Source organism: Agelaius tricolor, unplaced genomic scaffold (genome assembly GCF_023055355.1).
Source record: "Agelaius tricolor isolate 1412-34295 unplaced genomic scaffold, bAgeTri1.0.p SCAF_11, whole genome shotgun sequence".
NCBI lineage: Eukaryota > Metazoa > Chordata > Aves > Passeriformes > Icteridae > Agelaius > Agelaius tricolor.
The window spans coordinates 10,926,150-10,953,097 of NW_027269271.1; the positions used below are offsets into that span (position 1 = coordinate 10,926,150).

At 37.8% G+C, this 26,948-nt stretch overlaps 1 long non-coding RNA gene across 1 annotated transcript in view; it reads left to right on the forward strand.

Moving 5' to 3' along the window:
• The window catches only part of LOC139594262 (uncharacterized), a 172,925-nt gene that overhangs the window by 108,497 nt on the left and 37,480 nt on the right, over positions 1–26,948 (forward strand). Inside the window, exon 16 of the long non-coding RNA XR_011680566.1 lies at positions 14,767–14,843. This is a non-coding gene — a long non-coding RNA (uncharacterized lncRNA). The remainder of the gene's footprint in view (positions 1–14,766; positions 14,844–26,948) is intronic.

Sequence of the window (26,948 nt, forward strand, 5' to 3'; positions counted from 1 at the left end):
ATGAAAAAGTGCAGAATGATGTATTTTGAGACCACTAGAAAAAAATCATAGGTTTTTAAAATTATATTTAGATAATCAGTGTAATAGAGCAAAGCAGTGCTGCTAATTTCTTTTTTTATCACTGCCATGTTTTATGGGCTGAAGGGCAGAGGGGTAACACAACAAGTAGTAAATTCCTCATCTGCTGATGGAAGGGAATGACACTTCATTAAAAACTCAATTGAAACTGCTGAAAAGAAAGCAAACAGAAGCATCACATGACTGGCTCTACTGTAGTTTTTCATAAATGCTTTTTAATATGTTACTTGTAGGAGGATAGAACATAAGAAAATAAAATAATGTAGAAAGTAATCTCACCCCTAAGGAGTTGCAGCTGGGCCAATTATCAAAGATTAGGAGCAGGCCTGACTTTACCAGGCCACAGCTGTAACCTATGAGAAGAAGATGCTATAAAAGAGTGGGGTGGCTGGGTGAGAGGGGAGCTGGAGTCAGTGGCTGCTTTGTGAAGAAGAAAGAGTCGGTGCTCTGAGGAGCTGCCCACGAGAAACACCAAGAAGGTGTGAAATTTTTGTGATTAGGAGACAACAGCATGGAACCCCTGCAATATGATGACAATAGTTACTTATGGTGTGAACACATAAATTAGTCTGTAAAAGGCAGACTAATTTGTTAAGCTTGTACTGATGAAATTTCAAAGTAATTTTATTCTTCAAGGATTATCTTCAGGCATTTACTAAAATAAGTACCTATGATCTTGGTAAAAGTAACGTTCCCTTCCTTCTGCTTACGTTTTGAGGCACAAAGAGCAGCTGGCTACTCTACTGCTAAGGAATAGTAATGAAACTTGGTCACCTGGCTTTGCCATTCCAGCCAGGGGCCAGAGCAGGTGCTCTGTCTCTCTCTGCTCTCTTCCTTTTTATACAAAAACTGTCTTTAAAAAGTCAAGCTAGATGTTGCTATGACTGACTGCAAATGAATGCCATTGAATCAAAGGGAAGAGTGTGGGAATCTGCACATCCAGGTCGCTCTGAAATGCTTTGTCTTTGAAGCTCATCTCATGTATGCACCAAATTGAATATTTGGATATAAATATTTAGACACTTGAGTTGATTAAGTTTACTTAACACCCAAGTATTTTTACTTGTTATCTAATTTCCATGTTACCCAGAACAAATTTTTTGAAATAAGGTGTTCCTGCCAGCAAGTGCAACTCCTTCCCAGACAGGAGGTCAGCTATCATTTGATATTCCCTTTTCTACTTGTCATTTTCATCATTTGGCACCTGTAACTATTTTGAACACAATTTATGTCATTTAGACAGGAAGTATGTGACACCTAAATGCCACAAATCATGCATATGCATCATTGCTGGCACAAATTTACATCTGTAATTATCTATACTTGCAAACTGTCATTGTTATGAAGCCTTGTTGGAGACTGGCTGAAGAACATGACATACTTCACTCATCCTCTACACGCAAATTACGTCCTGTTCCATATTTTTTTCCTGTTTGAAAAGTTATTAAAATGTTTAAAAATCAAAATTAGTTAACAATTGACATGGATGAAAGAGAAGTATTCTATGTGAGGAGTATATTTCAGCTCCTCTCTGCACTGCACTTTATTTCAACTGTGAATGGACTTTTCAGAAAAGATTATTAATATTTTATTAATGGTCCTGTTCCATTATTTCTCTGACTGTGCAATTAATCCACTAATGAGGAAAAAAAAGGGTGTTCCCCTATATAGATTTATTTTTACCACCAATATTTACATGGATTCTGGTACATCCTGTTGATAAATATTCTCATAATTCCTGGTTTGCATTGGAAAAGAAAGCAATAATCAGTTTAAAGTGTCCAAATCTGGTGGTTGTGGTTGCACAGATCTGAGATTTTGCTGCTGTGGTTATTTTTTGTAGGAAGACAGTAAGTTCACTCAGAAATAGGGAGGTATTTTTGCCCATTCACTGTCTGATTATTGATGCAGTTTCTCTACTACAAATTCTGATAATTTCTGAGAGGGAAGGGAAAAACTACTTCATGTGTAATCCACAATTCTTTTGTTAAATTGTCACTATGTAATATTCCAATTGTAAAATACTTGTGAATTGTAAGTATGGTCTCCTCACAATGGCAACATATTTTTTTCAATCAAAAATGCTGGTGTTTAAATAAATCCAGTTGGATTTGGATGCTGTTTATACCATTGGAACTGTGATCTGAGAGCTCATGCACATGTCACAGGCTCTCAGTCTAAGTATTTTGAAATATACTCAACTAGGATCCTTGAAGGGGAATTTTTGTAGTGCCTCTCTGCTGTTTGTATCATTACTTTTTTTAGTGCTTGCTCTTCCTCCTCCAACTCCAGTCTTTGAAGTGCTGTGTCTCTGTAGCCAGCTAATAGAGTTCATAGTGATTTTGAGGTTGGGAGTATCTGCATTTATTTGGAATATGTAGCTGGCAATGAAGACTCTTAACAGCCATTTCAGAGCTGTTTGGGAACTGGCTGTTGCCAGCTGGTGTCATTTTCTAATCTGCTGATGGGTGCTACTTATTTTTAACACCACTATTTTCTAAATGATAAGAGCAGAAAAAAGAGTTGGTGAGGGTAAACATCACTGTCTTTTTTTTGAAATTTTGTATTAATAGAATATTAAATGTTAAGGAAGGAAAGGCTAAGGGAAGGATTAAAAGGGGGGGGGAGGGGGAAGGAACAAATAAAATAATTGAGTTGAAAGGAAATTTAATCACTGACTGGCTTATAATATCAGTGCTTCACACACTCCAAAAAGAGAAAACAGAAAATGAAACACTGGGTTTACAGTTGCACAAATGGAAATAAAGGCCATAGGGAAGTCAGAAATTAAATCAATATTTTAGCTGTACCTAGGTATCTCTTTCCAGCTGACTTCTGACACCTGATGTTTGCCTGTGAATTCCCAAATCAGCCATCTGCCAAGACCTGCTTTTAAAGCTGGTTAACTTGTGAGGGACTTGTGTCTTTAGCCATCAATAGGGACACATTTTGAGAGGTAGAGTTTGGTTGGGGTTTTTTTGGTATAATAATTCTGCTTCTTGTAGTTACCAGTGTTTCAGTCTGCATGCAAAATTGCTGAGTTTCACTGACAGGAGTGTTCTTACTCCTTACCACAAGAGGAGTTCTAGTCCAATGTGAAATTGGAGAAGCCTTTGCAGAGTTTGTAGAGATCTTCCAAGTGACTCTTTGCAACTGTCGTTTTGTTGTGTTAAAAGAACTCATGCAAAAAAAAAAAAAAAAAGCTGCAGAAAATGTTTAAGAAAGCACATTAATTCTCAAATGAAACTTTGTAGAAATGCTTAGCAGCTGGTGTGCAATCTGAAAAAGGTTCTTTCTTTTATTAGAAACACAAAACGTTGGCATTCCCATTACTGCCAGAAAAGGTTATGCCAATATGAAGCAAAGAGAAGGAAGGAAAGAAGATTAACAAGTTTTCCAGCTTTCCATTTCTACATAATAATGTGACTTGAAGAAAAACAAAACTAATGTTCATTATATAAAGGGAAATAGCTTTTGCATTTTGGTTTGTCTAGTTCCAAAACAGATTGGAAGATTTTTGCTCTTGTGAGGGAGCTTATTTTTGTAGTTTGGAAAATTGATCTGTTAATTGAAGTCAAGTAGCTGAATGCTGACCTTTTTAGGTTTGGGAGAGCAGGACACAACAAACAAACCAAAACCCCTGACCTTGAAGGTTCAAAGTTCAACTTCCATTTTAATAATTTGTGTGCTTCTGCTTTTGTGGTCATCCTGACCTGTTTGGTAGATAAACACCAGTAGAGCTTCATTGACCTCAACTTTGACACCTATGAAACTGTTACAAGATCTAAAATTTGGAATTGCAACAGGAAGCATGCCAGTAAAAACTGTGCCTTTTAAATTCTAAATATGCAGATATATGTTTTATTTCATTTTCTAATTTCTTATTTTCTTTCTACTTTTCTTTCTTTGTGGCACAACTGATAAAAGCCAAAATGTAGTTTTTTACCTCAATTAAATAAATACCCTGATCTTAATAGGTTAGCTACACTAATCTGATTTTTGTGATATAAGTCTAGTTATGCCATTATAAAAATCATAGAGAGCATTTCTATGATGTTGCTTCCTATGACGTGGAAAACAGCTCCTTTTTTGATTTTGTATCTAAATGAACAAAATGCAATATAGATAAAGCCATGTTTATCTTATATAGCCTAATTTTCCTCTGAGTTAATCAATCTCATTAGACTTGTCACACAGTTACTTATGTTAGCTGATTACAAACCACCACAAACATGAAGAATGGAAACAGTTCCACTATACTTGGGGCTAAATTATATTTACGTAGGAAACTCCTTTGTTTTCCCTTTGTTTCCCTACACACAGAGACATCCAGCCTTGCAGCCTGGGGACCCTAAACATGCTGCACTGCAAGGGCTTGGGGAGAGAGAAGAGGATGAGGAGGAGCTGTGAGCCTGACTGGCTTTCTTCCAGGGACACTGTGATCAGTAGTGGAGAGAAAGGAAGGGCATCCTACCTCTAGGGTTGTCAGGCTCTTTCTTTGTTTCAGATCAGGTAGGATTACTCACACTCCTGCTTAGTGTTATGTGGTCTCAGGACTCACAACAGAACCCCTAAGGTTCAATTTTATCTGCATTTATTGTGAAGATTTACTTGAATTGCTACCTCTATTTTAATTTTGTTGCAGACCAGTTTTTTAGTTGCAGCTACCTTCCACTCTATTGTCAATTACTTTGTAGTTAGATTTGGACCCAATCAGTTCAAATAGCAATGCCTTCACTTAGTCACTTAGATCCAATTTAGCTACCCAGAGAAGTGACTATGATCATTAATCACTTAACTAATCAGCACCTTTTCAGAATGGCTGAGTAGAGATGGAAGATAGAATGTTCCTTCCTGAAGGCAGATGAGTTAGAATTTTTTGGCCAAGCAGGTAAAATCCTAACATTGCATTGTCATCATTGGTTGCTCCCTTAAGTGAGATGGGATATGAAATTCTGTGACCTTTTAAAAATGGGCAATTACAGTTGCTGAGAAATTAGCACACATGAAATCTGTGTAGAATTGCATAACTGAAGTTGTATGAATGATTTAACATTGACACTACCACTGCCCTGCACATACATTTAGCACAGATTAAATTTACTGTAGATCTTCTAGTTTTTACAAATCTGCATGTTAATCTGAATGTCTTTTATATTATACCTTTAGTAGATAAAATGAAGTGTCAGGCTAAATAAAGCAGGAAAATATTTATTCTAAGCTGTTGATGACAGCATCAACAATGTATTAGGAGCCAGCCCCAGGAAGCACTGACTTCTGTCTCATCTACTTTAATGTGAATCTGAAATAAGCCATTTAAAGGTAAGGGATATGTTAATAGAGTTAAGTTAGTGTAAAATTGGCATGAAAAGAGGATAAAGATATAATATGGAGTCATTGGCTCAGAACAAGATACAGACCCTGTTAAATGTAAAAATTCTCATGACTGATGCATGGCATCTACTTCCAGATGCAAGTTGCTCCTCTGATCCTTTTTAAACCATCCATTGGGCCATCCTTGTATTTTGTGTATCTTGAATATCCGTGTCAGGGAACTGAAAATATTTGGGTGCTAGAAATTCAAAAGAGCTGGTTTTGGGAGTTATTCCAGGAGTTCTGAAAGGTTGTTTAAACTTATCATGGTGTTCTTAGTATGGATAAAGGTATTTAGTCAACTATGCTTGGTAACTGCTCTATTTTCTTCTGCATGACATGGCATGGAAAAGTGTTAAATATTTCAGGTTGTGCTGGATGGATATAGAATATCACAAAATTGCCAAATGCATCTCAATATAGTATGACATGAATTATTAGGCTTTTAATGCAAGAAAGCACAAACTTCTGCATATCTAACTGCATCATCAGTGCTGTCTGATCCTGGCTATCTCAAAATGCCTCTAAATATATGCCTGGTCAAGTCACAGAAGTAACATCCCCATTGCAAGGCACTGCCTTCCTGCAGGCCCCTCCTGCTGCAGAGGAGTCCCATGTACCTCCTCTGTACTTGTGCCTGGCTATAGGTTGTCCTCACCTCTGGCTCCTGGCCTGGGGGTTGCAGGGAGGCTGAGACTGTGTTTGTGTCCCCTGTAGCCCTGCAGGAAGGCTACATGTGGAATCCACTTTCTACACTTCACCTTCAAATGGCTCCTGTAGTTTCCCTGGAAGTGCAGCCCAAATTGAGATCTTAATAGAGCACCCATGTGCAGTTGTTAAGAGGGGAGGGCTATATATCCAGGCTTCTGTTTGACGTTTCTATAGCCTGATGTGAAATGTGCTACTTGCTGTAATTGGCTGATAAGTGGGGAAGATAGAAAGTGGTCTGGCTTGACTGCTACAAAACACTTCATGATTATGTTGCATAGCTCACCTCTTTGTTTCCTGTATCACTGCATCATGATTATGATTCTAATTAGTTTATTTTAATCACGATCAATACACCAAGGAGAAGCATCAGACAGCTAATATGATTTATTACTTATTCCAAGAGCATTTGTCTCAGATTTGGCATTTCTGCTATCTGTCTCCAGAATGCCCCTGCCTGCTTGACAGCAGCCTGTCAGCGCTGCTATGATTGCTCTATGCAGTGACTTTAACTGCCAGCTTTTCCTGCGGCCTTGGAGAGTGATCGATCAGCACTACAATCACAGCTACCCAGAATATTTTAACACTTGCCTATGGCCCTGCCAATTATGAAAAGATGGAGTATCAATGCACGTTGCAATCTGGTGCTGTAGCACTTAAGCATCAAACAGAAGACAAAAAGTAAACAGTGGTGACCGCCTTTATGAATATCTTTCTCTTTTGAAGCTTTTTTTCTTATAACTGATGTTTTACACATAGCTCTGGAAGAAGATCAAGAGCTGTCTTTGTAACATTAAGTATTCTTGGAGGTACTGTTAGTACTGAAGTAGTGGTAAAGAAATGCAGTGATGCTCAAGTTTTTCATAAACTGTCTTTCAAACCTGTGAAGGCAAAGGTCAGGTGAGGTGGGGGGTTATTATTATTAATGAATATAGGAGCAAGGGGAGATATTAAGGTTTCCTTCAAAACATACAATATTTTACAGCTGAGTTTCAAGGCATCTTCTTTTCCTGAACCTCTAGTATGGGTGACTTGACCCTGGTTTTATTGATTAAACTTTTATTCTTCCCCAATGAATAATTTAAATTATGAGCTGTAGTCTGGCATGATTAGTAGGATCGTAGGAGAGATTTTAGACTAATACACTGTGTCACAGTGTGCGCTTCTCCTCCTGCATTGGATTCCTCTGCATCACTGCACTCTGGGCTGAAAACTTTACATGCAACTTTGTAACTTGATCACCAATTCTCTTCAGTGAGAGGCCTAATAACAGATTTTTACTCTTTGGTGCAGGAGGAGGGTTACAGAGCTTGTTTTGGTTCCCTGATTCTCCTGTCAGTCTCCAGCCTTGCTGGAGTTTCTAATCTGCTCCCATAGTTCAGCTCACCTAGCACAGGTGATTCAGCTGTGCTGCAGTAAAGCATCCCCTGACCTCTACTTTTCCCTGAATGCTACATGTGTCAGTCGTCTTGGGTGGGGAGAAATGCATAGCCCCCTATTTTCCGCAAACACTATTGCAATAAGTTGTGCTTTATCACAAGAAATTTTTGTATAGAGGGCGTAGGAAAACTCAATAACGTAAATTTGTAATTTCATAAAACTATGCAGCACAAAAGGCCAAGATTTGGACAGTGAAGAGTTATTTTAATGTTGCACATACTGGTCATTATACTCTCACTAATATTTTGTATCCTCAGGTGCTCTTGCAGGTCCCACTGATATCCCAGAGCATTAGTGTGTGAGACCTGAAAACAAGTGTGGCTCAGTGTAGTGACTGCATGAGTATACTGTATACAAGAGATGTGCAGGTGGCACTGAAAAACAATCTCAGATTGTAAATGGTATTCAGAGAGATGACTTTTAAAATGTTAAAGAAAAAAAAAAGAATGACAGCAACAACAGAAGAAAAAACACAAAGCGCTTCCCTTCTACTAAGCCATAAACTGCAGCAAAACTTGGGAAAAGGGCCAAAAATAATTATACCAGTTCCCCAGGAAACAGGTATTCTTAATTACAGAGCTGTATTAGCTGGCTAATAATCCTGATGGTGAAGTTGTACACAGGAAATTGCCTGTTGCAGTTGCCAGGCTGCTGCTGCAATGTCTGTTGTACCCCTGCACCAAAGTGCACAGAGCCTCAATGCCTAGGGCTTCAGCTTTAATATTTTTCAGATTCTCTGCTGCCTGGCATTTAACTCTGAAACTTCATATTTATTATTAGTAGGTTCTCTTAAAGCGTTTTTGGTGAAAATCATATCCCTTCCCTGCAGAGAATCAAGGACAACTGTTATGCAAAAAGCATAAACAATGCAAAGAGAAGGGGGCAAGACAGGGGGTTGAGATTTCATGACCTGGAGCTGTAATTGGACAATTGAAACCAATATGTAGATGAACCAAAACTTATAAAAGTGTAAAATCTTGTGACTGGGATCCATCTTGGATTCAACCTGGGTGTAGCCCTGGCCAGGCTCATGTGCTGCCAGGCTGTATCCCTTTAAGGCCTTTCAATAAATACCTATTTTGTCCATTCAGCTCTGTTCCAGATCAGCCTTTCTAGGCATTGGCCTCAATTTAAATGCTGTTGTTAAAACGCCCCATGGAGTCCTGAAAGCAGCCAGGGCTGCACTCAAAGCCTCTTTCCACGTCCCCTTTTATAAAGGGCCTTGGTGTGGCAGGGCTGGCCCCTGTTCTCAGGGCAGGGAGATCCCTGCGTGCTGCTCCCAGTCCCTGTGCAGATGTGGAGCTGCCAGGGGTTACAGGGCAATGGAGCATGTTTCTGCAGGACATGGCAAGTGTGCACTCCATGGCACTCAGGCCATGGAGCAAGGAAAGGAGAGAGCACAGCCTGCTGCCTCAGGTGCTTGGTTTCCCAGCCACAAGCAGGAGAAATAATTTCTTGGGACCTGAGTGTTGTTAGTGCCATATCTTTTTCCTTTTCTTTATTTCAAATGATGGCTACATTGGGGTTGGTTATTTACATATGTATTACAGTCTCTGCCTTATTACAAATTCTGTATTTCTTAAATAGCTTATAGAATATGTCCTTTAAAAAAACTTTTGATTTTTTTTTATTAGACTGTTCTAACATAATAGAAGTATATATTTAATAAAAGTGTATATTTAATGAAAATATAGTACATTTTTCCTGCAAGCTGTTTAATGTACAGGCATATTTCACCCACTAGAACTTGTCACTTTCCATATGGATTCAGTTTTAACTCAGTCTTAAACGGCATTTTGTAAAATATTTTTTGGCATTTTTAAAATTAGTTGTTATGAAATAAAATCTGCCATAGCAGCAAACTCATTTCAAAGGACAGCTATGAGGGTAATCCAAATCTTAAAATGTTAGAATTGATCTGAAGATGGCATCAGACAATATGCTTCAATGAAGTCTTTCCTGGAAAGATGAAATCTTTTAAAGAGAAATTGTAACATACTAAAGTTAAGATAGGACAGTCCTACCTCTGTACATCTATAATTTTGGAGCCTAGAAAAACCAAAGGAATGGCATTTTCATGTCTGCTCACCTTCATATCACCTACAGGATCAGAGTATTCCATTTGCAGGGTTGTTACTTGAGAATGGATTTCAGAGAATGACACGCATCCATATGTTCATCAAATTGTTGGTCTAATATAAAATCAATTGTGATCTCAGAGGCTTTTATTTGTATTCATTGGAGGATTAGATAGCCTTGCCAGGTATTCTAGTGTGTGTATGTGGGGAACGGGATTATCCATTCAGTGGGTCACAATCCCAGCTGATGCTGGGCATTGGAAGTGCAGCACTGAGGAGCTCCAGGGTTGTGGTTTTCCAGGAGTGTTCTTCTGGCCACGTTGTTGCTGCTGCTGATCCTTCAAAGAATGTTTAGCAGTGCCTGTCAGCTCAGTCTTTCTACAAGTTGCTGTTTGCAATACTAAGGTCTTATCTTAAATCTTGGCTGATGTCTCAGGTTGAGTGGTTTAAAACTTTCTGACAATCATTATCCTTCAGTAATTTTCATAGAAGAGTCTCCAAGCTAAATTTCAGAACAGGTTAATCCCACATCTCTGTTGTGCTGGATAAGTTTTACACAGCTCTGAACTTGTAACAATACACATTTTAATGTATTTTCCTATGCCTTGGCAAACCTATAGGACAATTTATTAACCATCTAGGGAAATAGCAGGAGAAGTTCTTTCATTTGGCACCTGGAGGCTGTGAATTGGGGTTCATTTATTCCAATGATCTGCAGTCACTGAGAAGATATTTAAAGAATAGAAAATAAAGTACCATGCAAAGATAAAAATGTGATTTATGGATTGAATTGTAACTTGTGATATTAGTTGTTATGTATATATAGATTTTTAAAAAATCTTTTGTGCTATAATGGGCAATAAGTGCGTTTGTACGTTGAAACTGTAAAAAAGAAATTGATCTCTTCTTAAAATGATTTGCTAGTATTTTAATATATCTGCATTCATTTAGGCTATAGAAAAGAGAAATTCTGTGCTGCTCTGAATTTATTTTAGTATATGAAGCTGAAGTTCCTAATGCAGCTCTCAAATGCAAGATGTTGGAAGATTTTACAAGGAGCAACATGGAATTGGACTTAAAATTATAACTTTGTCTCTAATTAACTCTATCTTTTTTCCTATATATTTGATAATTTGAATGCAAAACAAAAATGCTTGGATTATAGAAATGAAATTCCAATTAAGGCAGTTAAATTTAAATGATGAGTGTTAATTACTAAAATGTGCTTATTTTTAAGGAGGAAATTGTTTCTGGTGTAATGCTTAGATATATTTATGGTAAAGACAGCACTTCCTAACTAGAATGCTCAATGGTAAAAACTGAGCAATGCCTGTGGGTTCCTGTTGTGCCTGGAGACTTGTACCCCTTTCACTGAACAGGTGAAGTTCTGCTGGTGTCATCTGAGTTTAATAATCCTTCTCCACTTTAGACAATGTTAATTTGCATTAATTTCTCTGCCTTTTTCCTTCATGTTAGTCACTTCCTGCAAGGAACAAATAAAGTTTTCATGGATTTTGAGGTAGAAATTACAAATTTGCATTGTTCTGCATTTGAAGTGTATGAATTCTATTTAGAAAAGTTGTGGATCAAATGCAAAGTTTGTTTCACCTGAAATCTGTCACCTAAGACTGTTTTCAGTCATCCTCAAATAGTAGATTAAAGGTCTGGAATTAGTTTGGGCATTCTTGCTGGTTTTGTTTCATGGAATACTGGCCTTTTGTCTTGGCCTAGTTGGCTAGTTTTTTTTTCTTTCCCCTGTAAAATAATAGAAAAGAATAACAGAATAATTCTTGTGTGAATAATTATTGTATTTAGATAGAAATATTCTCTGATGTAGTTTTTAGAATCAAGGATTTTTAACATTTTTAAAAGTCTAGCTTTTTAAATTAAAAAGTCAGGATGTATTGACTCATATCTTAATAATAAAACTTTTTTTTAATATAATAGGAAGGGAGAAAAGATCTATCAATATTGTACCACTTTTTTGGCCATATGTGTATGGAAAGTGATTGCATCAGAAGTCAATCTGATTAAGTAATGAAAATAAAGTGGGGGGAGGGATCTGGATTTATTGTTTCACTATAACAATTTAATTTCCCAAGCTACTAAAAGGTGGGGGGGTGGGCCTGGGTTCTAATGTAACTTTCTGTTTTCTGTCCATGATAACTTGGCACTTGAGTCTGAGGAAGGGATCCATGTTAATGCATTGCAGGGGTGAATGACTGAAACCCTTCTCCACGTTCCCACCTGTTTGCCACGGCCCCTGCAGGCCTCCAGAAGACTGGCAAGAGTTAGTGAGTCTCAGTTGAGTGCACAGGAGACTGTAGACTTTAACTTTCTTGTAGGGCATAATTCATTTGGGAAAAGCCTTTAAGGGATTATTCTTGTGGGAGTTTTCTGGCCAAATCGTTTCAGCAGGCTAGAGGCTTTTGCAAAACTGACGATGCCCTTTGGGAATGTTTCAGCATTGTTTGTATCATGCCTTGAGAAATAAAGAGGACAAGCATAAGGGGAGACAGTGACTTCAGAGCCTTCTTCTGTGACTGTTAAACCTTCTGTGAACATTTCAGGAAGATTTGGACCCCCAATCAGAGAGTATCCCCTTCAAGGGCAATTGTGCAAATTCACTTTATCATCTGAGAAATTAGTTGCTAGGTCTGGTTCCCATGAGCTGTGCAATCCTACTGCATGAGACTCCTTTCTCTTCTTTGTCTTACTTCCCTTCCTGTAAAATCCAAATAGGAACAGCCTATATATATAAGATCAGTAAGGAAAGTTTCATATAAGGTCAATAAGGAAAGCTCTCACTCCTTAAATTAAGATTTGTAGTGATCTAATAAAGGACAAGCCGTTGTAATGTGCTGATATTTAAGTAAATGTAAAGAATATCATTAGAGGAAAGCAGTGAATATAGCATTTCAGAGTCACGGATAAGCATCATCAAAATAGGAAACTGTGATTTGAGATTAGCGCACTTGGAAGTCATGATCAATTTTTGTGGTCCTCTCTGTTGTTCTGTCTAAATATTTCTAAAGGGAAGGGAATTATGAACTTAAATATTTTTGAGTGTGTACCATAAAGACAATGAGGAGGCCCATGGCAGGGATTGTTTTCTTGGCCAATTATGTGAGAAAATGTTAATAATCTGCCCCAGAAATCTCAGTAATATAATTCCTTGTTTTCTGTGTTGCTTAGGTATTGGTGGATCTTTCTAAATATTTGCATATTTCCTGTCACACAGGGCTGAGTATTGTCTTTGGAAGAAAGAAAAGCTCTTATCTTTTCAAAAGGATAAGCAGATTCATGTTTATCCAAATTCAGGATGTAGATGTTTTCTGTAATTAGATTTAAAGTGCTCTCTTACCGAATGATTTTTTTAGCTGCAAATACCCACAGGGCATTGTGCCTGAGTGGTATCATCTATCATATCACTTTTGTGGAGCAAGGAAGACAGACCCAAAAACATCTCTGGAGCCAGACATGACTGTGGCCCCATGGTTTTTGAACCATCTTTAGCTGGCAGATAATTTTGATAACTGCTACTAATAATAACTTTGGTAGGGTAATAGTCCTAAAATCAAATCTGAACAGAGTTCTTCCTTTCCACAGTTACAAGTAAGAAAAATACTGAATGCATTACTAAATTCAAATGTTTTATTACCTTCAGTTGTATCCTCACAGTGGGGTAAATCAAATTTCATTACTATTCAGAAATCTATGTGTAAGCTGCATATGAACAAAGTGGTTTGCAATCATTCTCTTTATGGTAAGAGAGGGACACAGATCATTTGTATTCATGTTATCTGGACCATTTCCAGGGTTTTCCTCAAAGCAGTAGCAAGGAGTGTGCCTGCTGCCTGTTGTGTAAAGCTCTAATATGCTTTCTTATGGTCACTTGTTTTGATTGAAGAGGAATTGCTAGAGCTGAGAGGACAAAATGAATGCCATTATAGGGAGTGTTATAGGCACAGAGAAAAGAACAAAACTTAGTGAGCCCTCAGGACGTGAGGGCTGCCTATTACCTCTGCAGAGTGCAGTGAGCATCCATGAGAGCCATTTATAAATGTGTGCCTGCGTGGGACTCTGGTGGCACCCTCTGATGATGGGTTAATTGAACAGTGTCAGCCAGGGCACTCCTGGCCCTAGAAAGAGACTGACAGGATGACGGCAGCAGTCACTACTTCATTACTCAGAAACAAAATCAGAGATTCTTCATTTTAAAGGCAGGAGCTGCCAAGCAGTTTAAGAGCAAATGGTTTAATGTGTGGGGGTGGATGAGGTGAGGAGTTTCACTTAACCCTGTGGCAGCATTCCACTCTTGATCTGTCTGTGGCATCTGAGCAGACAGGCCAGTCCTACTGTTTTAACTCTGGTCTTTGATTCTCACCAGCCAAATCTATTTTAATTGTTTAACTAATTTCATTTTCCTCAAGTAAGTCTGTTTTGCCCATGACAGTAATTGGCAAGATATTCTCCTGTCTTTATCCTCACCCACAAGGTTTTTCATCTCATTTTCTCCCTGTCCTGCTGAGAAGGGGGAGTGATAGAGAGATTGGGTGGCCATGTGGCAGCTAGAGAAGGTCAACAGTCCATCCTATACATTGGGGCTGCCTCAGTCATACCAGTGCTGCTATTCAATGTTCCATTTTCTCAAATCCTTTACCAAGATCTGGGTGTAAGCATAAGAGGGTAACAAATAGAACTGGCAGCTGCTTTATTGCTTGAAAATTCTGCTTTCTTCAGTGGTCATCTTATAAATGGGATTTATTTCCAGTGTTGGCTGTGTTTTTTTTCCCTACTCTTTGCAACCCTGTCCCCCACACCATCCACTAGAAAAAAGAAAAAAATGTTGAGAAGTGTCACTGCTTTGTTCTATAGGATGATTTGAGATTTGTGTCTCTGTTTTCACTTGTAGATTGAGTTCACTGACTAAGGAGTATTTTCCATAGTTAGTGCTTCTCTGAGGAGGATTGTTGTCTAAAAAAGTAAGAATCACACATACTCCAAGGTTCATAAGTAAATTTCACCCTCTCACACACACCCCTGAATTAGTGCCTTTTAGATAAACTCAGTGTTTCTCCCTTTACAGGTATTTAATCTCTTTGGTGACAACTGCTGGTCCTCTACAGGACATTTCCAGCGAGCTGTAGATGCTGGGAAGTGCAGGTAAGGGGAGAAACATCCTGTCAGGTCTGGAATGGGTACTGCCACACCTGATACCTGGGTGCTCAGCCCCTCTATCTCAGATGTACCTGTACCCATGAGGGAAAAATGTCTCCCTGATCCTCTTTGTCACAGAAGCAGGTTTGGCTGTGAGGAAAGGTCCCAACAACAGGCTGGGATACAGGGACCAGGGCATGGGCAGCAGCCCACAGCCCCCCTGAATGCCAGCCAGGTGCAGACTGTCCCTACCCAGCCTGTCAGGGATCCCAGTTGTGTCTCTGTGCCCCTTTGAACCACTGTCAACTTTTATTGTGTGTAAGCACAATAACTGGAAGAGAGGTCATAGTATCCTTTAACATTTTTAATGAAAGAGAGCATTGGATGCACAGACTGTAGTCATGGCAGTAGATTTGGCACTGATGTCAATGTAAACAAAAATATGACAAAGGACAAAATGTCTCAAATTTGTGATTTTAAGTGTTCAATGAAATAAACTGTAAGAAATTTTCAGAAGCAGTGTCCCGTAATCCCAGTAAATAAATGGAAGGTCAGATTTCAAGACATGCTTCATCCTCTGCAAGTATTTTACATGTTTTACTACTTATTTCACTGTTTTCATACATGCTAACTTCTTCTGAAAATACAGTTTAAATGGTCTGTGGAGCATCCTCTATAATCTATAGATGGTGAAATAGGAAGTTTCTAGACTGAAAGTTTGAAAAGACTGCTATTACTATCATTTTCAGCAGTAGTGACTGTCAGTATTCAATCTTGGCTTCCTCCAGCTGGCCAATAATAGTTCAGTTTCTTATCAGCTTTTCTATTTTTATAACTTATTGGATTTGGATGTATATTTAAGATTACATGTGAATTTTTCCATTTTACCTTGCATTCAAGAAGCCATGCAATTTTTGTTACTTGTCCAGTTTTTAGGGATTGTTCATTGAATTAGACTTTAGGAAATTACAGCTCATGTAATGACAAAAGGATGGCATAATTCAAATCAGTAGCAGCATGAGAGATTTTGAAAAACAGTTTTAACTCCCAAATCTGGTGGTTGCTGCTGGTGATTTTTGCTTGCTGGTTCATTTATTTATTTAAGATTAGATTTAATTTTAGATTTGAGGCCTAGATCCAAATGATTCCTTCTGTAGCAGCCCCAAAATGTTCAGTCTGAAGAGGGTGAGGTATAATAAGAACCAACTTCTAGTGGTATTTGCTTAGGCTGCTTTTCTGTCATCTGCCACTTACCAGATTTTGTACCAGAATTTACACTGTCTAATTTCGTTTAATGAGTGGTTTTGGTGAGGCCTGGAAGAGAGAAGTTATCCAAGTTTCTTTAAGAAACTCATGCACTATTGCTCCCTCTGCTTCCTTTGCTTTCTGGAGGAAATAATTTCAAATACTTAATGTCTTGCTATGTGAATGTCTTTCCAAACCTTTGATTATTTTTGGAGCTCCTTTAGTCCTTTAATAACCTTTCTTAGATAAAATGACAGAAACAGTGTTTGAAGAAACAAAATCAGTGATGTATGAAAAGATATGCATGTTTTCATATTACATTCTGTCCTACCCTTGGGACAACCTAACATTTCTTCTATGATTTCTTTACCTGTTGAGAGAAACTCTCACTGAGCTGACCACAATGATAGTTCCATAGTTCCATCCCTTTCTTGTGGTGCTTTGTGACGAGTGAATTGTAATTGCTGTAACATAGATTTAAATTGTTCTCCCAGTTTGCATTTCTGGACTTGCAGCTTTCACTTCCATTTCCATATGTGGTCTCTTCCTGGAAAATGAAGGCTCTATGATATTTCTCAAGATTACAGAGATGACATCAAAACACTTTGTAGAAGTCAGGTCTGGCAGGAGAGCTGGCCAGATTGCAGAGATTCCAGCCAGCCCTTTCAGCAGCAGCGCTGCCAGGCTAGCGAGTTGCCATGCAGCTCTTCCCTGACTTTTCAGGCTGTTTTGATCCTCTGAACCTTTCCTTTGACAGACCCAGTGTTGCAAGTTCCACAGCCCCAGGCTGCCCAGTTTGCCTGTCCCAGCTGCAGGCTGAGCTGACAGCTCCCTTAGGGACCTGCACCTCATGTTGCCATACAGGAGAGTGGCTGACACTTCACCTTAGAGCATGTCCAGCAAGCAATGCTCCAGCACCAGGAACTCACTCCTCCTTTCTCAGCCATCTCCACCATAAATTGCTGACAGCTTTCTGAAAGATACTTTGAAGTAAAAGAAATCAGACATTTCAAAGTGATAAACAATTGGGCCTTTGAGAAAAACAGGTCTTCAGTATCACACATCTTTAGCTTTAGGCCAAATGAATGTGTTGTCATTGGCTGCTTTGGGTCCAGGATAAATAACTATTGTCAGGAAGTTTAAATCACTGCTTTTGATGCTCTTGGTAGTTTGGTAAGGAAATTTCTTTTTTCTTGGTTAATGACAACTAGCTTTCTTATGAAACCAATCATCTCACAGTTTTCTTGGAAGCTTCAGTCTAGAAGCTCACATGGTTCTGTTTCGTGTTGTGTTTCATGCCCTGAGGAATATAAAGTTATAGAAACTGTTTTACTGGTTGTACCTTACTTGATTGTGATATGCCAGATACTTTGTTTGTCTTAATCAGCCTTGTTCACTCCGCTCACATGTAAAACTCTCTTTCATATGTCAATATTGACATGTGGTATATGTCACACTTCATTCCATAAATCTATGGATTATTTGCACAATTTTTAAAAACTAGAACACGGTACTCATTGCTTTCCAGTCCTCTGAAACAGTGGCAGTTCCCTGCAGATGTTGATTGAATTCTGAAGTTACTCTGCCTATATGAGGAGATGATGAAGGAACATCTTGCAGTTTTAATGAAAAAGAGAATTGCACAAAAGATTTTGGAAGGCAAAGGGCTGCTGAATCTCTTGAGACATAATTTACAGGATAGGGCTCTCAACGGAATGACAGTGAGGAAAAGGTTTGCTTAGGGTACGAGTAATATTTGAGAGCCTTATGGGAATAAATGAACAAAACCTTAAATACTTGTGAATAAATATTCTCAGGGGTTTCTTGTTATTACAAAGGTATTTTATGTTTTTTTTTTTTTGTGTGTAAAAGCCTGTGATATTTCTGGTAAACAGCCATTGGGGGAGGGCAGGTCAGAGGGAGTAATCTACAAAAAAAAGAGCAAATGGGTCAGTGTCTGATTTCTCTCTTGCTAAGGCAGGAAGGTATCATAGAAATGCATCAGTCCCAGCAGAATTGTAAAAATATCTCCAAAATAGTCAAATATTCCTCAGAGTTATTTGATGCTTATCTTGAATCCTAGAACTGTAGACTCTATGTAGAATTTGTAGTTTTCAAATGACTGGGATAATGTGGAAAGTTATGTACATTTTCGAGGAAAATACTGGCATTCTTGGTGGCATTTTGATCTCAGGAATGGAATTATTTACTTAAGGAAATTATTTTTGACCTCCTTTCTCTTTGCTTTGACTTTATGCTGTCAAGTTACAAAATTCAGCATGGTACATCATGCAGGCAGCAATGGTTGATATAACAACAAAGAAACCTATTGAATATATTTAATTGGGTGCCAATTCAAGGAAACCAGAGAAAATTGCTGTACAACTGCTGTGTGAGTTGGCTGGTTCTAAACTAGCTTTAGGTGAATGTAATTAACATCACTGCTATGTTTTTTGTGATTGATTTTTTATAAGGTTGTGAACTAGAAAAATAAAAATAAAAGAAACATTCTACTGTATTTCATATTACCTTAAAAATCAGTTCCAACAGTTTACAAGTCAAATAGTTGTATGACTAGGCCTTATTATCCTCCACACATCTCATATTTTGATTGATTTGACTTTTTGGAGATAAATGTCTTGTGTCACATATATACCACAAAGCATAACACAATATAATGCAATTTCATCAAGGATCTTTTGTAATTGCTTATCACACATAGCTGTGCATGATAGATGGAAACAATAAAAAATAAATGAAAAATATTCAAGCCAAACAATGTTAGTTTCTGAAATGTTGATTTTTTTTTTCCAATATGTCCAGACCTGAACACTCAGGAAACATCAATCTCCTCAGGAATGCATTAGGAACTGTGGGATAGAATTGATAAAGAGCTTACTTTCCACAGATTTCAAATCAATAGCGGGGACTTTAAGGAAGGCAACTGCTGGCTGCTGCATGGGGTGTAAGGTACACTTCTGAGTGCCTGGAGCAAGGTCATCATATTTATCCAGTCAGTTCTTTTCATTTTGGTTGTTTTATTGAGACAGTGTTAGGAGAGCAGTTCAAAGCATCTCTTTAAATTAGTGAGAATACATTATCTGAAAATGGTATAGCTTAAGAATCAGTAAGTCATAAAAACTAATATAAAAAATAGTTTATCATATAAGAATTTAGGGTTTTTGTTTCAGAACCAAACTGCAATTGTACTGCTGGATAGCTGCCTGATATGTGCTTGGATGTGGTTGGACTGTAGTAAGCCTTCATTCATTCACAAAACTAAAGTTACACAAATATAATTTTAAAATGTGCCTGGTATCCCTTTGTAACCTGGGCTTCCTAGTAGCAGTGGTTCACAAAATACTGTTGTGTACAGATGAACAACCAGCCCCCCACTTTCTGCAGTCTGTGCTAACAGAGACCCTCAAACAAACTGAGTTGGTTTGGTTACTATACTTTCATCTCATCTTGTCCCACCTAGTGCCTTTCTTTCCCTTTAGACAGAACCACGAAATACCTGGAAGAATCTTAAAATGGGGAAACAGATGCTGAAAACTGAAGTGGCTTTTCACACTCCTGTAAAGCTCTGTCCCTTATCACTGAGCCAAGCAGGCTGCAAAGCACCTTCAGACATCTCTAGTCCACCACCCTGCACAAAGCAGGTCCAGGCTTTGTCCAGGCAGGCTTTGGTACCTGCTAAGAGATGTGTTTCCAGAATGTGCCATCCTCCTTGTGAAAACGTTTGCTTATAAATCAAGATTTCCTGTGTTGTACCTGATGTCTGTTGTCATTCATCCTAGTGATCCTAGTGATGTGCACTTCTGTTCTTCTGTGGCCCTTGACAGTATTGAGGCAATTAATTCTCTTACTATCTCCTCCTTTGCTGTCATTTAGCTCAGTTTTGGTTTTTTTTTCCAGTAGCAATAAGAAAAATGTATTTTGTCTTTAAAAACTATTAGTATCTCCAGCACTTGAACTGCATTCTTTGTATTGACAGATATTTAATATCACACGTCATTCAAAATGGCAAAGCCATTGCCAATTTGGATTCTAAGATGCAGGGTAATATTTAACAAATTTTCAGTGACAACTCCAGACAATATTCTATGTGGCACCTAATATACAGACCCCTTGTGACTATTTGTAGCAACACATTTTTTTATAGTTTTTTGGGATTTTTATTTTTTGCTTTTTCCTGGCATTGTAAGATATCTGGCTCCCTATCATCTTAAGGTTTACTTAATGTTGTCTCTTTATGAGACAATTCCTGTAGACATGCTGAGCATTAGTATGTGGTGTTCCTAAATCAGTGACTAGAGGGAAACCATGCTTACCTGGCCCCTTTTCTTGTGCCTTATCTCCTGGGGCTTAAGGGCTCAGGGATATCATTTGGCATCTGTTTCTAATTTTGATTATAAATACAAGAGAGCTTGTTATGTTCTCTCAGGCCTCCAAGTTTTCTGTAAGTAAGGACGAGTGCAAAGTGATGGGTGTTCCACTAGGATTGCCAGCTGCTAGATCTTAACAGAACCACAGCTAAGGTCATAACTAATTCATATTAGCTGCAGCCTAATTCAGCTGACGACTTGTGCTCATAGACAATATTTTTAATAGGTTGCTGAATGACTTGTTTGCTGTGGGGAAGTCCCATTTTCTTCCATTTCTGCTGCAATGTAGTTATTCTCTAACCACAAAGCACTTGCTCCTTTTTTCTTTTGGAGACTCTGCTTGTTCAAAGCTAGTGACAGCTTTTCATCTTTGGGATTTTGCTGTTTGGATTTTTTTTTTGTTTGCTTGATATTGGTTGCTTGTTTTGTGAATCATCTATTTGAAACATGGGATCATTTTGATTGTATGAAGTTAAATAAAATGGACTGTTTAGAACCCTAGCACCTAGATTCTCCTTTTGTTTTAGTTTGACTATTTACATTCTGTGAGCAGATCTGGTTTTTCTTTGTTGTTTTTTTTCCCTGCTGTTTCCATTGCTCTTGTTAATTCTGATGCTTTGGGCCATGTTAAATTTGCTTTTGCCAGGAATCATCTTTGGAATCTCTCATTATTAACAGAGCATTCATTCTCTCAGTATGTCCTCTAGGACATTTCTAAATGGGCAATATTCTGTTAGGCTGTCACATACACAGTTATAGTGTCATGCAACTGTAATGTCATATTGCCTTTTCCTATAATGAAATATTTTACAATGGTGTTTGGTTTGATAGGTTACTCTTTTACAATTATTTGTACATCTTCTGAGGTTTTACTTCCTGCTTTCTGAGACTGCTACAAACTGCTTAAGACAGAGTAAGTTTCACTCTTTATATATTTAGGAGAGTTATGTGTTCTCTGTAATCTTATATGTGAAAAAACATTGGCCCAGGGTTTCTATATATTGCTGCCATTTCCTGCATTGAACTGTCCATTTTTCCTACAAACTACCATTCTTAATTTTTTTTTGTTTTGTTAGTATTTATATTAAAGAAACCTTTAGTTTAAAAAAGCAAACTGTACTTAAATCAATGAAAAAAACTCTTGCTCTATTTCAGCAACATGAAAACACAATAGAGGAAAAACCACTGTGTAATTAAACAGTAAAGAGATGAAAATGCAGAATTGCTACATCATGTCTTGCTTTTAGTTCATTTCCTAAGATGCTACCTGTTAACTATCTGGAATAGTTTATTCTGGGCACCACAGGGTTGCTGTCCAGTGTGCCTTTGAAGGATGTATGCTTAAAGTAATTTTTTTCCATGATCATTTTCCATAATTAACTGCAATTGGAAAAAATAAACATATAATTGATTTGGTTTTGAAATTATTGCTCTTGTAGATCATTTGATAGTTTGTGTGTATTTTATGTCTTTTTCAGCATAAGCCAGAAACTTGCCCTGTAGGAATTGTATGTCTATTTTCTCTTCTGCAAAAGCCATTTAGGTAAATTTCAGCTTTTTTGAAGCAGTTGATGTTTTCTTTGTATGCTGAGTGCCACACATCCCTTTGCTTGTAGCTATGAATGTCCATAGTTGTATTTATAGGACAGTATCAGGCATGAGCTGTGGAATATGCTGCATTTATGTCTGCCAACACATAGACTCTAGAGCAGATAAACCATTAGCAGAGCCCCCAGCCTGGTGGCCAAATGCAGTCCCATGAGTGACAGCAGATGAGATTCAAATGTGACCTGTACAGCTGAGAAATTCTGACAACTCTTACTCTAGACAGCAGCTAAAGCCCAAGAGTGCCTAAAGGAACTTCGTGCAATAAGAACTTTTTTGTTGAATACAGAACTTAATATATGGTTTCCTTGTTCATCAAAAATTAATGATAAAATATTCATTTGCTGTAAGGGTGTGACTCAGGATTCTGTCCAGATGTCCTGGTTCTGGCCAGGGCAGGGTTAATTTTTTTCAGTAGCCAGGAGGGGGCACGGCTGGGACATGGAGATTATGCTATACCACCTCATGAAATTGCTGGGGGCTGAAGGAAAGGGATTCCCTTCCAGAGAAAAGGGGCTCCTGCCAGTCAAGAAAAGGTGGCAGCTGGAGCAGTCTGGTCTTTGTTTATTGTCAGAGCCTTTATGTGTAAATTGTTTTCCTTTCTTATACCTTTTGCATTAATATTGTGCTCTTACTGTTCGTTTCCTTATCTCATTGCTCTTTCCAGTAAATCACCCTTATGTCCACCATGATCTTTGCCTTTTGTGCCTCCATCTGGAGCGGGGTGGGAGGGGAAGCAGTTGCCTGGCTTTACTGTGAGTACTAAATTGGAGAATCCCATTCCTAAACCATGACACCAGATTGAACTGTCTTCCCTGAATGTCCATGGAGAGACTGAAATCCTGGCTTTGGCCAGGCAAATTTCTGATGTGTCACCTTCCCAAAAGATCAAACCCTTTCATTATCAACATCTCTTCTGGCTCCCAGTCTCTCTTCTATCTCATTTCTCTCTCCACCTTACATTTTGACTTTTTAAAATTCATTCCTAATTAATAAGTAGGGCTTTTTAACTATTGCGAGTTTAGCCTATTTTAATGATTTTTTTCTGAGTTTAGTCATGCTTTGTATCATCAACTTCCACACATGACCCTTCAAATGACAGACAGGAAAAAACGTCCCCAGACTTTATAAAATTATATGTAAGTACCTTAACAGTACTTAACCTCTTTTTACAAAAATTGCTTTTTACATTAATTTCCAGTATTTATAGAAATCCATAATTTTATTTGCATTAGGGTTAAGCAGAAAAGAGATTCTGAAATTATGCAAATTGAGGGGTACTTCAGATCTTTAAAATATAACCTGATTAGAACTCCAGAGAAGCACAACAGAGCCACTACATCTGGTTTCAGGTAAGCACATAGCTGAAGAGCAAAGTGATTTTGGTATTTGCCTGAGACCTTTTTTTTTAGAGCCTAATGCAGTCAGGCACCTGACTATTGTTGTATTTCCAAAGAAATCAAGTTTCTATATCCCTTAGTCATCTTTCATAATTCTAATCTATTTTTGGTGTACCTTTTGTCTATCATAGGAAATATATACTCTCCAAATATGAGAGGAAATGCTCAATTCATTTATTATTTATTAGAAAGAAATATTTAACTACTTAAATGCTAAAATTGAAAAAGATCCAATCTAAGCCGAAGCCAGCCTGTTGCTTAGACCCTTGTATGGGGAAAACTATTTCAAGTTATTTATTTTTTATATTTCTCTACTCAGCAGGTTTTGAGGGCTAAATGTTTTGGTGATTTACATGCAATAAACCTGGGCTCTTTTCCAGGCTCTCCCAAAGGCCATTTTAGTGACCTTCGGCAAGTTCATGGCAAATAAATAATGAGATTGAACCTAATTTCCTTTACAAAGGAAAGCACTGTGGCTATAGGTATAAATGTTTATATACTCATCTGAGATACTGCAGTAAAAGTCCTGTCAACCACAAACCAGCATTATTTATTGGAGTGGCTAAGATTGAATGATGAAAATGCTAACACTATCTACTCAATCTGCATACTTGTTAGTGTGTCATAAACACAACACTTCCCATCAAATGCACTCTTCCTGATATGAATCAAACGTTTCTATTACAGTGCTCTGCACTATTCATCAGTCTGACTCCCTGGCCTTAACTGCCAAATACAAAATGCTTGCTGATTTTCAGGGATGTCACCATACAGCCATGTGGTTTTGGTTAGAGTAATGGGCTATCAGCAAAACACATACAAAAAATAATTACAAACATTTAAAACTGAATTCTGGGTATTTGTACCAGCAATACAATTCAGGTACCTGCTTCTGCAATCAGTGGTCATGGCCTAGTTCTATACGCGGATTTTTTTTTCAATCATAGTTAGAAATGAACCAAAATGCTTATAGAGAATCCCTATGTGACACTGTTAATTTCACTATCAGGGATGGTCTGTTGCACTTGAAGATTTTATCCTCCCCTGTACATAGCATGACACCTGTGTTTTCTCTATTTCTCTGTTGAAAATGCTGACCACTTTGGGCAGGCAATCCATGCAATACAGGAAGCTGCTACTGCTAACAATGTATAGATCAACAAGAAATTGCATTCTAAATCTTGGATTCTTGGATCTGTAAACCCTATTGAAGACAATAATCAGTCTGGATGCCAAATATTTTTTGTGTTAAAGATCAAGATAGGCAGTTTGCAAGTTTTAGAACAGGGACCAAGGCTCCTTGACAATCTGGAAAAAAAACCCATTCTCTTGAAGAATTTGATCAGAAAACAAAACTCTGCATTTCACTGGCTTGGTTACTGTCACTTTTGGTTAATTAATCCCTGTGTCAGTCCCACGTTCTCTTAAGGGGTTATGTCCATTGCTGAACACCAAGTGTTGAACAATCAGTGTTCTTCACCTTGTGAAAAATCTCAAAAAGTGTGTTATGCGTGGGAGGTGCTAAAAGTCAAGGTCTGAAATACAGAAGCAGCTGTAAACATCACACTTTCCTAGGTGTTTTGTGATGATAGGAAACCTGATATACTGTGAGATTGTTGTCTAGAAGGTTACAGTATTGTAGAAGGTCTATTTATGTTTATTGCAAACACATTTAATTGGGTACACAGAAAAAAATAGAGATGTTGGACAAATGTGAGAATTGTTGTGCATTTTGCGCTCTAATTGAAGAAAAATGGTACCAATGAGATCATTGCATTATTTTTGAAGGAATTTCTCTTTTCTTGTATGAAATTATGATTCTTGTGAAGACAGAGACATTAGATTCTCCTTTGGAGCTAACCTTGTGTAAAATGAGAAGGGTAATCTTTTGCTCTTGGTAGAAAGCAAGACCTTGATAAGACATAAATAATTTTAGAATTTCCCAGTGACTGTGAGCAAATTACTGATGCTCCCTAAGGCTGTTTTACTTGACTAGTAGAAAAATACTAAGTTTTCTATCTCTACTCTTGCAAAGTTCATCTGTTGAAAAAGCTTTCTGTTATTATTATTGCAGTAAAAAGGGATTGTACCCTCTGTTGGAGGGTATGCTGCAGCAAAGAGGGAAGTAAGCAAATGAATGTCTAGAAAAAAATGGATAAGGTTTCATTTAGATGCTTTCAATCCTATGTTTTCACATTTCCTTATATTTCTTCTCCAACTTGAGCCCAGGTATGTACAAAAATTCCTTGGTGAAGGATTTTATTTGATAATGCAGGGACACAGTGAAGAGACATTGTACCCCACAAGGTGTTTAGCTCCAAAGCTGACCTATAACCACCCTGCTGGCACCAACACTGCTGCTACCAAAAGGAAATGCCAAAGAAGCTTTGGGGCTTTTTTAAATAGCCAGTTCTGGAGAAAAGACAAAACCATCTAAATAGTTCAGTTAATCTTAATAATACTTTTTTTTTTTTTTTTCTGTTTAACAGCTCCACCTTGAGAATTTCACATTATTAATGGTCAGCTTATACTATTTGGGATATAACTAATGCTAACTCATGTCTGCTGAAGTGTCCTTTATTCCCCACTGAGAAGTCTGGGTAATACTGGTAGAGAAACATAGGTGAACACAATCAAAAATCTGTATTTATACTTTTGTTCCAGTTCTTTCCTTTAGTAATTTTTAGGTGGTCTCTCAGTGTATGGCTCTATGATACATTCTTGTTTAAAAAACACCCAGAATTTCAAACTTGATTTGACTTGGTCTGTCTCTATGGGGTTTTTTTGACAATATAGTTTAAAGGAATAAACCTGGAAATACTGACATGACTTTTGTTTCAGTTTGGTACTATGCAAGAAACAATTCTCTGTAAGAGACCTTCAGTCTGAGAAATGGGCTTTGTAACATCTGTTTTGTACAGGAGGCTAGGTGGGTTAACTAATGAACTCTGAAAAAATTATTACTGAGTTTTTGAATAAAAGTTCTATCTGTGCAATAACTGCAGAAATGTTAGAAAAACTGCAGTTTTAAATCCCAGACTGAGGATTGACAAAAAAACCCAAAACCTAAAAGAAGACCAACTTAGCATTTCAAACATCCTCGGAAATGTGAGGGCACAGAATGACCTGGAGGATGCCTGATTTTTAGAGGAAAACTGGTGATTAATTCGTATAGCATCAAAGTATCTCTTGGTAGGTATGAAAACTGGTATTTCCATATAAGTTTGGGAAAAAGTCAAAACAATTCAGTTCCTCTAAAGTGACAAAGGAATAAAATCAAGGACACCCATAGCAGTACTTAAGATGTTTTTATTCTTACAGTGGTGCAAACAGAAACTGTTGAGCCATTTGCAGTCTGTGGTCATGTGTGTCATTTCCCAAGAGAACAGACACCTGAAGGGTTTGGTTTTAAAACACCATTTAGAAGAGAATTTTCTGTTGGATTAAGCTTGTAGTTTTTGGTCCTAGTTTTC